The sequence below is a fragment of the Panthera tigris genome, chromosome E1, assembly GCF_018350195.1.
Source record: "Panthera tigris isolate Pti1 chromosome E1, P.tigris_Pti1_mat1.1, whole genome shotgun sequence".
Lineage (NCBI taxonomy): Eukaryota > Metazoa > Chordata > Mammalia > Carnivora > Felidae > Panthera > Panthera tigris.
In genome coordinates, this window is record NC_056673.1 from 38,818,241 (window position 1) to 38,834,466 (window position 16,226).

The following is a 16,226-nucleotide window of genomic DNA, read 5'->3' on the forward strand; positions in this document are numbered from 1 at the left end:
GAAGCCTAACCCAGGTTGATTGGGAAACAGGGCAGTGAGGGAATGTCCCCAAGGAATTGACTTTTAAGGCTGACACCTAAGGGATGAGGGGCAGACCAAAGACTGTGCTAGGTGGACGGAATGGCATAGATGAAGATCCTGAGGAGGGGCCATGTTCTTTAACATGGCTATTTTGAAGAATTGAAGGAAGGAAGTTCCAGTGTGTCTGGAGCTTAGGAAATGAGAAGTAGAGAGGTAGGCAAGGCTTCAGGGAGTGTGAGGTCTCCAAAAAAACCAGATAAATGACAGTGAATTTTGAGCCCAGTCTTTACAGGAGAGATTTTTCTCAGTTCTTTTCACAGATATTAATTTACTAGTGTTGATGCTGAAATTGTCAATATTGTACAGAAATCTGATGCCTGTACAATGGAATATGTATTTTATAAGAACTTTTTTTTTTTAATTTTTAAATGTTTTTATTTATTTTTGAGACAGAGAGAGACAGAACATGAGTGGGGAAGGGGCAGAGAGAGAGGGAGACACAGAATCTGAAGCAGGCTCCAGGCTCTGAGCTGTCAGCACAGAGCCTGACGCGGGGCTCGAACTCACAGACTATGAGATCATGACCTGAGCTGAAGTCGGACGCTTAACCAACTGAGCCACCCAGGCGCCCCTATAAGAAGTTTTTTAGATAAAGGAGATTCTTTTAGTCTTGAGTCATTTTATTTTATTATTTATTTATTTATTTAAAATTTTTTTTTTTTTTTTTACATTTATTTATTTTTGAGAGACAGAGTCAGTGAGAGCACAAGTGGGGGAGGTGTAGAGAGAGAAGGAAACACAGAATCCAAAGCAGGCTCCAGACTCCGAGCAAGCATTCAGCACAGAGTCCGACGCGGGGCTCAAACCCACGAACTGCGAGATCATGACCTGAGTTGAAGTCGGTCACCTAACCAACTGAGCCACCCAGGTGCCCCGTTATTACTTATTTTTTTTAATGTTTGTTTATTTTTGAGAGAGAGACAGAGTGTGAGCTAGAGAGGGGCAGAGAGAGCCAGAGACACGGAATTGGAAGCAGGCTCCAGGCTCTGAGCTGTCAGCACAGAGCGTGATGCAGGGCTCCAACTCATGAACTGTGAGATCATGACCTGAGTCGAAGTCAGATGCTCAACGGACTGAGCCACCCATGCGCCTCAGTCTTGAGTCTTGATTTTTAGGTCCGGCAAATTAAACTTGCATGGCTGGATTAGGTCTTAAAATTTTAGGATCTTGGAAATTGGTTTGGAGGTTAGTAATAATTGGGGAACCATTCTGAGAATATGGGGGATGGTGAATTTGGCCATACCACCCTGAACACACCCAATCTTGTCAGATTATGGGGATGATGAGATGGGTGGTTTGCCAGACCTGCTGCCTAGGAACAGAAAACCTGTTTACTTCTAGAGAATATTGACTGTTTTTTGTAAGCCTCATAGGGCTAGAGGGTGAGCACAGATGTTCTCATTATGAACTGGTGAATATAATACTCTGTTTGTACCCGTCCGTCATCTAGGCCATATGTCTTAATACGACACATAACTCTTATTGGACGTGAAAATGAATCGGTAGCCCAAGGGCCATTATAACTCTGAATATATGAAAGCAAGTATATTGACTTTTGTTCAGACATCACAATACTCTTGCTTAAAGCCCAGATGGTCCTGTTTGATTTAGTACCTTTTTTGTGTAATTGGATCAGCTTGCCCTGTTGTCATAACTTAAAGTAGACTCTTGGTTTAGCAGCCCAGCAGTAGTGAGCAAGGAATGAAAATGTGCAAATTTTTCTAGCATTTCAGCATGAAGCGTCTGTATATCTGATGGCTTCGGGGCATTAGAGTGAGAGAAGAGACGCCTCAACAATGAAAGTCACAGCTTTGTTATTAGATTATCTGTGGTGAGTCAGGGCCTAATATATTATCTTTGAAATGAGGCATGACACTTCTCTCCATGTGAAGTCTGAATCAACATTTTATGGAGCATCTGTTTAAGTTTTCTTTCAGGCCTTTTCTCATGGAGACTATCCTCACTGGATTTCCCTTACTCCTGACTCTTGTCTTTATAGGCTTTTTACTTGTATCTTTGGGATGTGTGGAATGAAGGCTGCTGGGACATGGAAGCTGAGGCCTAGTAACATGAGACACAGCTAGCCTAGCCTACAGTGAGAAGAGCCATTTTTTGTCATCTGTGGCTAGGTTACAGCCTAACCCGCTAATTAACAGTTTCCTAGAACTTGTAAAGATGTTTTGACCACAGATGTTGGGTGTTTCTAAAAAATTTTTTAATTAGTTGTGTTAAATTGAAATAAGACCTAAAAAAGGAGCTAAGGTAATTGATTTTAAGATCTATCCCTTTGTTTTTATGCTTACCTTTGCAGTTAATTTTGGTCATGATTTCTTCTTGAGGCCTCGAGTTTCTTCACGTATTTGACCTTTGATAGAGTGAACTCTGGGATGGTGAACATTGTTAGGCCCAGGCTGTGGCGGAGATTGAGGTCACATTAGGCAGCCTGCTTTCATTAGAGTTGGATCTGAGATACAGGTTCTAGAATTAAGCATATAATGGCCTTTTAATTATTTGGTTGTTTGGGACTTTCTGCTGTTTTTACCTACATTGGCAACAGATCCAGTATGGACCTTATGGTTTGAAATTTTGGTCAGTCTGTGGTTTGATTTTGCTTATACAGTGTTAGGATTTTTTTGCCTTTTAGTAATTAAATGGTTGGATTTTTAAGTTGAAATAGTAAGAATACACAATTTAAATAGTCAAATAGTACTACAAGACTTATAATTAAAAGAACAGCTGCTCCATTTCTCCTTATTTGTCCTCATTTTTAGTACTTTCGGTGTTTTTTTTTTTTCCTAATGCATATTATTTCCATATTTTTACATGGTATGCCTGTACTGTCATTTCTTGGTTTTTCTAGTCTCAGATATTATCTATTGAATTTCTATGAAAGATGATTTTGTATTCTTTTTTAAAAGATTTTTTAAATTTTTATCATAATTAAAAAATTTTTTTAAATATTTGTTTTAGAACGGGGGAAGGGGAGAGAGAGAAAGGGCAACAGAGGATCCGAAGTGGGCTCTGTGGTGATAGCAGAGAGCCCAATGCGGGCCCGAACCCATAAACCATGAGATCATGACCTGAGCAGAAGTTGGATTCCCAACCGACTGAGCCACCCAGGCACCCCTTTATATATTTTTTAAGTTTATTTACTTATTTTGAGAGAGAGAGAGAGAAAGAGCACATGAGCAGGAGAGGGGCAGAGAGAGGGAGAGAATCCTAAGCAGTCTCTGTGCTGTTAGCTCAGAGCCCAAGTGGGGCTCAACCTCTTGAACTGTTGAGATCCTGATCTGAGCTAAAATCAAGAGTTGGTTGCTTAACTGACTGAGCCACCCAAGCACCCCCAAGATTTTTTTTTTAATGTTTATTTGTGTGTGTGTGTGAGAGAGAGAGAGAGAGAGAGAGCGCGCGTGCGCGCGCACGCGTGTATGTGTAGGGGAGGGGCAGAGAGGGAGGGAGACAAAGGATACAAAGCAGGCTCTGTGCTGTCAGTGCAGAGCCTGATGTGGGGCTTGAACTCGCAAATTGGGAGATCATGACCTGAGCTGAAATTGGACTCTTAACCCACTGAGCCACCCAGGTGCTCCACATTTTTTAAAGTGGACTCTACATCCAACATGGGGCTCAAACTTACAACCCTGAGATCAAAAGTTACATGTTCTACCAACTGAGCCAGCCAGAAATCCCTGATTTTGCATTCTTATACTGTTATCTATCCTCAACTCTTTCTGCTACTTTCCTAATACAGTCCCATCACAGTTTTTATTAAACCAATATTTTATATGTTTTTATGTATCAGGGTTCAATCAGAGAAACAAACCATTCTTGATATTTCAAAGAGGATATTAGATGCTTACACAACCATTGGAAGATCATGGGAACATAGGTCAGGGAAAGCCACTTTGCAGGGATTACAAACTGCTAACCACTAATAATCTTGGCTATCTTAAATACCAAAGCAGGCAGTTTGTAGAATATTGGAAACCTGCAAAACGACATGTCTGTCATTTGTTGGAGGCCACACACCTGCTCATTGCTACTAGAAAAGCAATAATGACATATACCTTTCTTACATCTTCTAGGGCTTGAGTGAATGAGTCTGTGCTGATGGAATTAATTAATTTATTTATAACATGGGGCTCAAACTCCCTACCCTGAGATCAAGAGTCGCATGCTCTTCCAACTGAGCCATGGGTCCAGTTGACCCATATGTACTGTTGGAATTTAAACCACAACTCCATTGAAAGGGCATTCTGGGAAATGTAGTTCCCAGGTTTTCAGCCTCCCTTTCCATCTTCCATGAGCCCAGAAAGCGAATACAGGTAAATGTAACCTAAAGAAGAAAAATTAACATCCAGTATGATGACTGTGTGTACTATGCTTATACAGTATTTCCTTATAGATTTTCCCTTTAAATATAATAATTACCATTCTTTTCTTTCCTTTTTTTCCTTCCTTCTGCTTGATTTATTGAGTATCAATCACTAGTTCATCCCTAAACTCTGAGGAAAGTACAAATCTCTTTTCAGTACAGTTACATTAGTGGAGCCTCGTTGAGAGGCTTTATGAAAAAGGGTTCATTGGAGGTGGTGCATTTTTTTTGAGACTTGCCTGTTTCTGCCTGCACATTGGTTGGAAGTTTGGATGTAAAATGTTGTTAGAGATGGTATTTGGAAACTTTAAGCCTTGTTTTGTGGTCTTATGACTTTCAGTGGTAGACTGTGAAGTTTGATGCTATTCTGATTCTGGATTTTTTGTATGGGATTTGTTTTTTCTCTGAAAGATTTTAGGATGTTGTCTTTACCCCAGGTATTCTGAAATACAGTGATACATGACTGTATACCTTGGTGTGACTATTTAAAAATTCATCATGATTGACATTCATTGGGCCTTTTCAGTCTGAAGCTTATTTGCATCTATTCTGGGAAATTTTCTTGTATTATATATTAAAAAAAAATTTTTTTTTTTTAACGTTTATTTATCTTTGAGACAGAGAGAGACAGAGCATGAACAGGGGAGGGGCAGAGGGAGAGGGAGACACAGAATCCGAAACAGGCTCCAGGCTCTGAGCTGTCAGCCCAGAGCCCAACGTGGGGCTTGAACTCACAGAGCCCAACGTGGGGCTTGAACTCACGGACCGCGAGATCATGACCTGAGCCAAAGTCGGCCGCCCAACCGACCAAGCCACCCAGGCGCCCCTTGTATTATATTTTTGATAATGTATTCTTTGGTAGTGATTTCTGTCCTTTCTCTTTCTGGGAACCCTTATTATTCAGATGGTGAAATTCCAACACTGGTCCTCTTAATTTTTTTTTCCTCATGAATTTGTCTGTTTTTCCTTCCTCATTCAGTTTTCAGATATTCTGAGTTTTTTCTTCCAACTCTTCTATGATATTTTTAATATTTGCTATTGGCATTTTAAACTTCCATAAGCTCTTTTTGTTCCAGAACTTTATTATTATTATTTAACATTTGTTCATTTTTTTTTTTTTTATTTATTTTTGAGACAGAGAGAGAGCATGAACGGGGGAGGGGCAGAGAGAGAGGGAGACACAGAATCGGAAGCAGGCTCCAGGCTCTGAGCCATCAGCCCAGAGCCCGACGCGGGGCTCGAACTCACGGACCGCGAGATCGTGACCTGAGCTGAAGTCTGACGCTCAACCGACTGAGCCACCCAGGCGCCCCCTAACATTTGTTCATTTTTGAGAGAGAGAGAGTGCAAGCAGAGGAGGGGCAGAGAGAGAGGGAGGCACAGAATCTGAAGCGTGCTCCAGGCTCTGACCTGTCAGCACAGAGCCTGTTGTGGGGCTCGAACCCACGAACCGTGAGATCATGACCTAAGCCGAACTGACTGAGCCACCCAGGTGCCCCAGAACTTTATATGTAAGTATTTTCACACATTGTCAGGAATTCTGTTTTGTTACTTTGATTCTTGTCTTTCCTGTAAGAGATTTTCTTCAAATGTCTGGTAATTTTTGGCTGTTTATTTTTAAGAATGAGGCACTAAAAAGCTCTCAGTGTGGAGCCCTGGCTCATCAAGTGGTAGGCATCACTGTAGGGTGAATTGGCAACTGGTCATTTTCCTTGGAGAGGACTCTTCCAATCTCCTGCGTAGAGAGGATGAGCCCAGCAGTAGGTGTTTTGGAACCAAATTGGGGAAGAGAGCTGAGGAACGGGGACAGGTCTCATTGCTGAGTGGAAGACTTTCACTTGAACTCCCTTTTTACAGTATGGCACTCCTGCTCTAAGCTGTAACTGCTCCCTTGGTTCAGAGGCTTTCTGCCTGGCAGCATGGGCAAGGGAAAGAGGGTACTTCTTTCTTTTTTTTTGAGAGAGAAGTCGCAAGTGAGTGAGGGGCAGAGAGAGAAGCAAGGCTCACCTGAAGCAGGGCATGAGCTCACCCCAAGCGGAGTTCAAACTCACGAATTGTGAGATCATGACCTGAGCCCAAGTCAGATGCTTAACTGAGCTACCCAGGTGCCCAGAGGGGAATCTCTTTCCTTTACAGACTTTCAATCAGTTCTCCTGTTTTAGCCCCTCCAAGGCCCCTTTGTCCAGAGGTACCAGGTGCCTTTGGTTTCTGAGCTTTTTCTGAGATTCTGTGGTGGGAATCTACTTTCTGCTGCAAGTATTTAACTTTTTCCTTCCTTTGAAGTTACTTGTCACTAGTGCATGTGCCTTCCAGCTTCCAAAATTTTGTTGACATCCTTCTGCTGTTGCATCCTTTCCCATTTTCTTCATTTTTTTTTTTTTTTCAGGTTTAGGTCTTAAAAAAAACATCTCTTGTCGTTTTAATGGTGTTTCATGAGGGAACACTGATAAATGCAGGCAACACGTTTATGTTGACCCAGCTTATTCATCAGCTTTTCCTTGCTGATTTCCGTTCAGACACAATAGTGTTGGTGTAGTTGATTATTAATACTCTTTCAGAACAATGTTTTTCAGACTTCCCTAATACCAAGTATTACTTAAGGTGCTTGTTAAATATACAGATCACCAGATCTTTCTGCTGAAATATTTCTGATTTTAGTAGGTCTGGATTAGGGTCCAGGAGTGTGTGTGTGGCTGTGTGTGTGTGTGTGTGTGTGGTGGGTGGTGGGTGGTGGGTGTGTATTTTAAACAAATGCCCTAAGATGTGTCTTATCTTCAGGTAAATTTGGAAACTCTGTTTTAGAAGAACCTTTTAAACAATTTATTGCTCCCAAGTCTCTAAGGCAAACTTCTCAGGCTCCACCTAGTATTGCTTTTGTATTCAGACTGTGTTTTAGTCTGTCTGGCTTTGGTCTGGATTTCTAAATTAGAATGTGTGTCCTTCATCTGATTAACTCCTCTCTTCTCTGGTTAAATGCTGGCTGATGTTAATGGCTTTGGCCTTGTGTGACTCCCATTTTTTTTTTTTTTTTAGCTAGCACTTCTAGACCCATTGGTTCTTGGCCTGTGTGGATGAGGAGGAAATATTAGTTATGAACATTGAGCTACTCTCTGCATAATTTTGCTGTCCAAATCCAGGAATCTGTTAATTTTTTTTTTGGTGAAGTGGAAAATTGACAAGGTTTTGAAAATAGATGTACTAATGATCTGCCTTGGACTAATGCAGAATCATTTTTGGAGATGTTAAAGGATGTGATTTGAAGTTTGTAACTTTGATAATATGAAAGGGCACGTTCTCTTCTCCTTTTTGTATTATGGATCCCTAAGGCCTAGAAAGGAAAAATGGTTGAACCATTTACTGCCAGTCTGTAAGGCATCTGGAAATGAGATGTTTGCAGCTGCTCTTTGGTTGCTGTGAATTGCTTGGCAGTCAGGAACCAACTAGTACATGTCTTATAATGCAGAGGCCAAGTTTAGGATCCTAGTTCTTGGTTCTTGGAAATCTTGTGGCTGTTATTAGCTAAAATACAGCCTGAGAAAGTCATGTTGGCTCTGACGTAGAGCTGATGTAAATCCTAAGATGAACAACTCCAGAGAAACAGCTCTAATATGTTTTGCAAGTTCCTCTGAAACAGTTTTGGTGAATGAAGCCACAAAAACAGTTCTAAATCTAAAGTGTTATTGTTTGCTAGATTATTGATCTCTGGCTATGTTACAAAACACTACTTTGAACTACTGATTTATTGCAGTTGACTGTTTTCTATATATGTTCCCCTACCTTTCCAATACTTTAGTGTTTTCAGGTTAACAGGATTTTTCTCTTTGCTTTGAGGGGTGTAGTAGGTTCTGGTGAGGTCATTCCCTGACCTCTGTTTAGGATAATTTTCAGACATTTTCATTTACCCTTGATCTTGCATTAGTTAATCTATAGCCATCTCTTTTATGGAGCCATTCTTTGCTGTTGTGGTTATTTAATTGAACACAAGAGCAGACTTCTCATTGATTTGTCATCATTTTAGATGAGAGGGCTTGGCTCCTGGGTTGCCCTGTATCTGGGAATAACCCGTGGCACCTAATACATATTACATTAAGTAGTATGTGAATAAGTACACTTCTGAGTTTATGTTTTTAGGGCTTTAAACAAATCTAAGACAAGAGGAAAGAGTCATATTAGGGGAAAAGCTGCATCATGGGATGTGTACTTCTGTTTCTTGTTAGAGAAATTATATAGACAGGATTTCCTCATACAGTTACATATCTTTCTTCTGCCTCTTTCCTTTTCTCTTTCAAGGTTGTGTACTGCATATAACAGTGAAAAGTCATTGATGTAGAGAGTAAAAATCCAGCTTTAGTGGTAGAAATTGTAGGATTTTCAGTTTAAATATTCACAGTGTGTATGTGATTTTTTTTTTTTTTATTACTTGTTTTGGATCAATCCTATTTGCTGCATAGTTGGATTTCCATGATGGAAAATGCCTACAGTTGGAAGAGTGATTTTTTTTTCCCTTCATGGAGTAACCTTGGAATTTTAATTAATTCTGTCTGTATGCATGATAGAAATCTGTTTCACCAGTTTTGACTGAATTGAATTTCAAGGGGAAGGTAGCACCTTTTCCATTGAGAGAAGAGGGCTGTGGATTATTTTTAAAGCCTTTTTTCAGGTTGGTGGGAGGGTGGTTAAATATCTGTGACATGAAAGTCATTCTAGTCTGTTTCCTTATGTTTTAGAGAAACCAAAATGCTTTAGTGGAAACCCTCCACTGTATTCTATCCTAGAACACATGAAGGAGTGTTCATAACTCTGTGTTGACATCAGTTCCCACATAATTATAGGAGCCTGTTGTTCGTTAGTCTCCTGGAGTGGCATGTGAATACTCTTAGGTAGCTCCTGGCACTTCTCCCATGTTGAAGTTCTTTCGTTTGGCAACTGGATGCCATTGTGTTTACTGGGGTAATGAGCTCCTACCTCACCATACTGTATTGCTTTTCAGGAGCAAAATTGAAGGGCAGGTGGATAGGCAGACAGATTATCATTAGGTGATTTTTAACCCTGGGAAGCTTCCAGTTAGTGTCTAGGTCCCTAGTTGTGCTTAAACCAAGAGATCAAGTACAGTCTATGGGATTAATGAGATAACCAATTGAACTTGTTTACTCTGGGCGTGAAACTATTGGTTGGTTTAAACTTCTTTAGTATAGGCATGTTGGATGGAGAAGGATACTACTTTAAAAAAAAATTTTTTTTTAATGTTTATTTATTGTTGAGAGAGAGAGACAGAGTGCGAGTGGGGGAAGGGCAGAGAGAGACACACACACAATCCGAAGCAGGTTCCAGGCTTCGAGCTGTCAGCACAGAGCCCGATGTGGGGCTCGAACTCACAAACCATGAGATCATGACCTGAGCTGAAGTCGGATGCTTAACCAACTGAGCCACCCAGGTGCCCTGGGATACTACTTTTAAGGGATTTGGAGAATGGCATGTAAGGCCTCAGATTTCATCTTCTACTACTCTTGTCTGTATTCTATTCTAGCTACCCTGGCTTTCTTACTGGTTCTCTGACATGACAAGCTCATTCTCATCTCAGGGACTTTTTACTTGCCATTTTAAAATTCTTTTTGGAATACTCTTTCCCTAGATGTTCATAGGAGTTGTGTGCTCATGGAGAGACTTCTTTGTGGAGAGCCAGCCCCTCTCCCTGTGACCCTGTCTAAGAGAACACTCCATCATACTCCTAGTTTCAGCCTTTCTGATTCTCTTTTTTAAATTCTTTTTATCAGTAACTGAGATACGAGATTGTATTTGTTTCCTTGTTTATCTCTTCTAGAACATAAGCCCCAAGATTGTAGAAACTTGTTCAGCCTCTAGAACTGAGTTTATCAACCTCAGCATTATTGATGTTTTGAACTAGATGATTCTTTGTTGTAGGGGACTGTCCTATGCATTATAGAATGTTTTTATCCACTAGAAGCCAGGAGCACCCCCCTAGTCATGACAGTCAAAAATGTCTGTAGACATTGCCAAATGTCTCCTGGGGGACAAAATCATTCCAGCTTAGAATCATTGTTATAGAACAGTGCTTTGGTTCCTAGTGAATGCTTAAGAAATATTTATTGAGGACGCCTGGGTGGCTCAGTTGGTTGAGTGTCCGGCTGTTGATTTTAGCTCAGGTCGTGATCTCACAGTTTGTGGGTTCAAGTCCTGTGTCGGACTCTGTGCTGACAGTGCAGAGCCTGCTTGGGATTCTCTGTCTCTGTCTCTGTCTCTGTCTCTGTCTCTGTCTCTCTCTCTCTCTCTCTCTCTCTGCATACATGCTCTCCTCTCTCTCAAAATAAGTAAACTTAAAAAAATATTTATTGAATGGATCAAGTGATGGGTGCTTAATAAATATCATTGGGTGGTAGATGAATTCATGAATGATTGAATTTAACAAGTTAAAAAAATTTCAAACACTGAACTACACACAGTCCCGTGTTTCTTCCTTTCCTGTTTTTCATAGATATCCATTCTTTTTTCTGTTTCTGGCACAATGTCCATCCTTTACTTCTTTTTTTCTACCACTCTTGTTTGCTCTTTCAGACAGTGTTACTCTTTTTTTTTTTATTTAATTATTTATTTTTTTAAATTTACATCCAAATTAGTTAGTATATAGTGCAACAATGATTTCAGGAGTAGATTCCTTAGTGCCCCTTACCCATTTAGCCCATCCCCCCTGTCACAACCCCTCCAGTAACCCTCAGTTTATTCTCCATATTTATGAGTCTCTTCTGTTTTGTCCCCCTCCCTGTTTTTATATTATTTTTGTTTCCCTTCCCTTATGTTCATCTGTTTTGTCTCTTATTAAAGTCCTCATATAAGTGAAGTCATATGATTTTTGTCTTTCTCTGACTAATCAGACAGTGTTACTCTTAAATTTACTTTTGTTCAGTTCAGCACATTACTACTGAACACTTTGTGCTGTAAAGTAATAAAAAAGAAAACTATAGAAAGATGCAGTGCTGTCTGTGCTTAAGAGCTCATTGGGTTAGGGGGTATGTGCAACTCTTGATATCACGGTTGCAGGTTTGAGCCCCATGTTAGGTATGGAGATTACTTACAGATAAAATCTTTATTTAAAAAAAAAAAGCTCATTGGGTTAAATGGACATACATATATGAAATGTTCCTCTAAATTTAATTCTTAGTTTAGAGTAATGTCTACATGGGTACTAATGGGCCAACACAGATTATTTGAGTCAGTAGTAAGTGCTTATCAGAATGGGGTGAAATTACCGATGAATTTGGAATGTAGTTTCAACAAAAATCTATCCATTCACTTTTTACTTTTTTTTTTTTTTTTTTTTTTAAAGTAGGTTTCATGCCCAGTGCGGGGCCCAACATAGGGCTTGAATTCAAGACCTGAGCTGAGATCCAAGAATCAGATGCTTAACCAATTAAACCACTCAGGCACCCCTATTTACTTATTTTTATTTGTTGCAGTTACCCTTGGTTTTTTGCTATTCTTTTTTGTCTAAAACCTTATTGAGAAATAATACGAAATGGAGTTGTTCATTTTGAACTTGTTTGAGGTAAATGTTTCTAGGGTTTGTTGTGTGATTATGAACATTGGATTCATCAATGGGTTTTTAATGTCTATGCTTGGAAAGTCTTGCCACCCCACCTACCTGGGTTATTGAGGCCTTATTAGGTAATGCTGTAGTTTCTTCTGACTCAGATTAAAGTACACCAAACAAAAACTGCATTCTGCATTTGTGACTTTGTCTCAGGGCAGCTGATTTTCTATTTCTGCCAAACATCTATTGTTCCATGTCTGATACTATTAGATTTATTTTGCTTTGAACTGTTGGATCAGAAGAATTCCATTGAGGGGAATGTCTGGAACCTTTCCTCTTGAAGACAAAACTCTCTTTTCTTTAGATGATTTGGAGACAGAGTAGGCAGAGTATTGGTCTTTTAAAGAGTATCTTGAAATGTCTCTTTTATCTATCTCTCGGCTTCTTTATACTGGGGAGAGGTTTAATAGGATAGTAAAGAATTGAACATGTTTGGGGCACTGGGTGGCTCAGTCGGTTGGGTGTCTGACTTCGGCTCAGGTCATGATCTCACAGCTCATGAGTTCGAGCCCCAATGTCAGGCTCTGTGCTGACAGCTCAGAGCCTGGAGCCTGCTTCGGATTCTGTGTCTCCCTCTCTCTCTCTCTGCCCCTCCCTGCTCATGGTCTGTTTCTCTCTCTCTCAAAAAATAAATAAACATTAAAAAAAAAAAAAAAAGAATTGAACATGTTTTTAAGAAAGGGGAGAGGGGCTCCTGGCTGGCTCAGTAGGTAGAGCATGTGACTCTTGATCTTGGGGTCGTGAGTTTGAGCCCCACATTGGGCATAGAGAGTACTTAAAAAAAGAATTTTCTTATTGACATCCCAAATTCATATTCATTTAACTGATTCTTGTAAGGCAGAAGGTAAGGCTCTTGAGACTTTGCTGAGGGAGTCAGCCTACTTTTTAAGGTCAGTTTTTTTTTTCCCTTGTGGGATTTTGTTGGGTACTTCAGTACAAAAACTGTAATTTACAAGATAATCAAAGGTGAGATGAAAGGAGAGTGCTGTTACTTAAGGTCTCTTAGAATGAAAGTACATGGCATTAAGATTTAAAATTAAAAACCTTTTTCTTTTAAAAATAACTTGTAATTGAGACTTGAGGGTTTTTTTTTTTTAATGTTTATTCTTTTTTTTTTTTTTTTTTTTTGAGAGAGTGTGAGCAGGAGAGGGGCACAGATAGAGTGGGATAGAGGATCTGAAGCAGGCTCTGTGCTGATAGCAGCAAGCCCAATGCAGGGCTTGAACTTATGAACCGTGAGATCATGACCTGAATCAAAGTCAGATGCTCAACTGACTGAGCCACCCAGGTACCCTGAAACTTGAGTTTTATAATAATAGCAGAATGCCATTTCAATAAAGGCCCCAAATGGTAGTGGTAACTAGAATATCTCTGAGATTATTTTAAGTATATGAAAATAGCAACAACTAAATTAGATTCTTCATTTATCAAATGTGAAAAGTTGATGTCTTTTTTTTCTTTTTATATATAGAGAGAATGCATGCAGAGGGAGAGAGAATCTTAAGCAGGCTGCATGTCCAACACAGAGCCCAAGCTCAATGCAGTGCTCAATCCCATGACCCTGGGATTGTGACCTGAGCTGAGATCAAGAGTCGGATGCTCAACTGACTGAGCCACCCAGGAGACCCTAAATTTTTTTTTTTAAGTAGGCTCCATGCACAGCATGGAGCCAATATGGGACTTGAACTCACAACGCTGAGATCAAGAACTAAGCTGAGATTAAGAGTCAAACACTCGGGGCGCCTGGGTGGCTTAGTCAGTTGAGCGGCCGGCTTCGGCTCAGGTCATGATCTCACGCCGTGAGTTCAAGCCCCGCGTCGGGCTCTGTGCTGACAACTCGGAGCCTGGAGCCTGTTTCGGATTCTGTGTCTCCCTCTCTCTGACCCTCCCCCATTCATGCTCTGTCTCTCTCTGTCTCAAAAATAAATAAACGTTAAAAAAAAAAAAAGAGTCAAACACTCAACTGACTGAACCACCCAGGGGCCCTGATAGCAACTCAGCATTTTTTTTTGTTAACACCTTATTTTTAAGTAATTACACCCAACATGGGGCTCAAATTTACAACCTGGAGATCAAGAGTCTCGTGCTCTACTGATTGAGCCAGCCAGGAGCCCCTTCAATGTCTTTGTACTCAGGAAGTTTCCTCTTACAAAATACGTATTTAGAATGAAACATTAGGAAATTGAATAGAAAACTAGGTTTTGTCTTTTGAGGAACAGAAGAGAGTGCATTGCTTTTTAAAAGTGCGTTGTTTGAATTTTATGAAGACTTATCTCTGAGTTCTGTGATAATTTTGACATCAGAAAGATTTGAAATACTGCTTTCTGAACTCGATTTAAAAGAAACGGACTCCTGAGGATGTGAATGAAAAGCTTATTCTGTCATGGTTTTTGAGGTAGAAGGGCTTACAAAGGGAATGAGAACTTGTGTGTTGATGAACTGGAGGCAGCCTCACAACATTTCTGAAAATCAAGGACTCTGAAGAGCACAGATGGTGAGGTTTTATAGTTCTCATTTAAAAGATTAGAAAGGAAAGACTTAAAATTCTGTAGAGAACCCTCTTTTTAGGTTTAGGTTTAATCTCAGGGTTGTTAGTTTTTAAAAATTGCAATAGACAGTGCTTCTGGAAGGGCTGGAATTTGTCCTTTGTTTAAAAGTAGCTGGCCATGGGGCACCTGGGTGGCTCAGTCAGTTGAGCGCCTGACTCTTGATTTTGTCTCAGGTCATGATCCCAGGGTCTTGGGATTGAGGCCCAAGTGGAGCTTGTTTAAGATTCTCTCCCTCCCTGCCTCTCTCCCCCGCTTGCATGTGCACACTTCTACATGCTCTCTTTCTATAATAATAATAATAATAATAATAATAAATAAATAAATAAAAGTAATTGGCCACTAAAACTTGTTATTCTGTTACAAAACTTTAGGAACTGTTTTGGTTCACTTGTTTTTAACTAAAAGCAGACCCTCTACTTTGGCTTAGTGATTGTTATCCATCTTAAATTAGCTTGAATAAAGCTTTTGGGGATTTTCAGGGAAAGGAATGTTGTATTAATGTAAATTTACTTAAGTTGGGCTGCTCTTGGGAAACCTAGAGAGAGCTGTTTGTATTCTGTTAATAAAATAGAAATTTGGAGTGGGTTGAATTTTCATTTGGGGAAAATACTAGAAAATTGTTAAACCAATTTCTAGCAGAAATGATTTCCGTGGCAATTAACAAAATTGCAGGAGATCAGAAGGGCTGGTGTTGAGTCCTAATTCTGCAGTTTACTCCAAAGTGATCTTGTGCAATGCCCTTACTTAGATCAGTCTTTTTCTCTAGTGTGCATGCATGCATGCAATTGTATCCACTCCTGGAGCTTTAGTGTCCTTACCTGTAAGATGGAAAGCAGTGATACCCTACCATAGCATATTGTTGTATAATAAGTGTCAATAATAGGAGCATGTCACGCATGCAGTCTATGGAGGCAGAAGAAAGGTTGAAAGCCATACTGGTTGTCAACACTAAAATCTGTCACATGATGGTGATTTTTTTTTTTTTTTAATGGATCTATTTTGAAGTTGGAGTTTGAATTGAGCCTATTTTATTAAAAAAAATTTTTTTTTTTAACGTTTATGTATTTTTGAGACAGAGAGAGACAGAGCATGAATGCAGGAGGGTCAGAGAGAGAGGGAGACACAGAATCTGAAACAGGCTCCAGGCTCCGAGCTGTCAGCATAGAGCCCGACGCGGGGCTTGAACTCACGGACGTGAGATCATGACCTGGGCCGAAGTCGGATGCTCAACCGACTGAGCCACCCAGTCGCCCCGAATTGAGCCTATTTTAAAAGAAGGTGTCTGTAACTGTGTAATTAATATAACTAGTCTTTTCCAGTAGATTGCTTTATAGAAAAGATATGCCTTGCTAGAGAATTTCTATTTTGCCTAATAAATGATGGTCACTGTAAGGCATAAGGTTGTTCTTCTAGATCACTCCTTACTTTGTAGCATGTAGGTTGGATCACTTGTGGATATGAAAAGAATTAGAGATTTGTCTGAATCTCTTTTCCAGGTCATTCTAGGAGACCATTTCAGTCATGGCAATGGCAAAGGTAGGTAGAACTGGGAACTCAGAAAAGGCAGGAATTGAGGTGACTGGAATTAGTTGAAAATGTTTGTTCCTGAGTAGATTAT

The 16,226-nt window shown here is 40.0% G+C and overlaps 1 protein-coding gene across 5 annotated transcripts in view; it reads left to right on the plus strand.

Annotated features, from left to right (window-relative positions):
• Positions 1–16,226, plus strand: part of WIPF2 (WAS/WASL interacting protein family member 2) — a 49,978-nt gene that overhangs the window by 6,731 nt on the left and 27,021 nt on the right. For 2 of the 5 annotated variants that reach the window (XM_007085806.3, XM_015539155.2), the window contains exon 2: positions 16,105–16,144. The exons of the other annotated variants lie outside the window; for them this stretch is intronic. The gene's annotated coding sequence lies outside the window, so the exon portion shown is untranslated. The remainder of the gene's footprint in view (positions 1–16,104; positions 16,145–16,226) is intronic. 5 annotated transcript variants of the gene reach the window in all.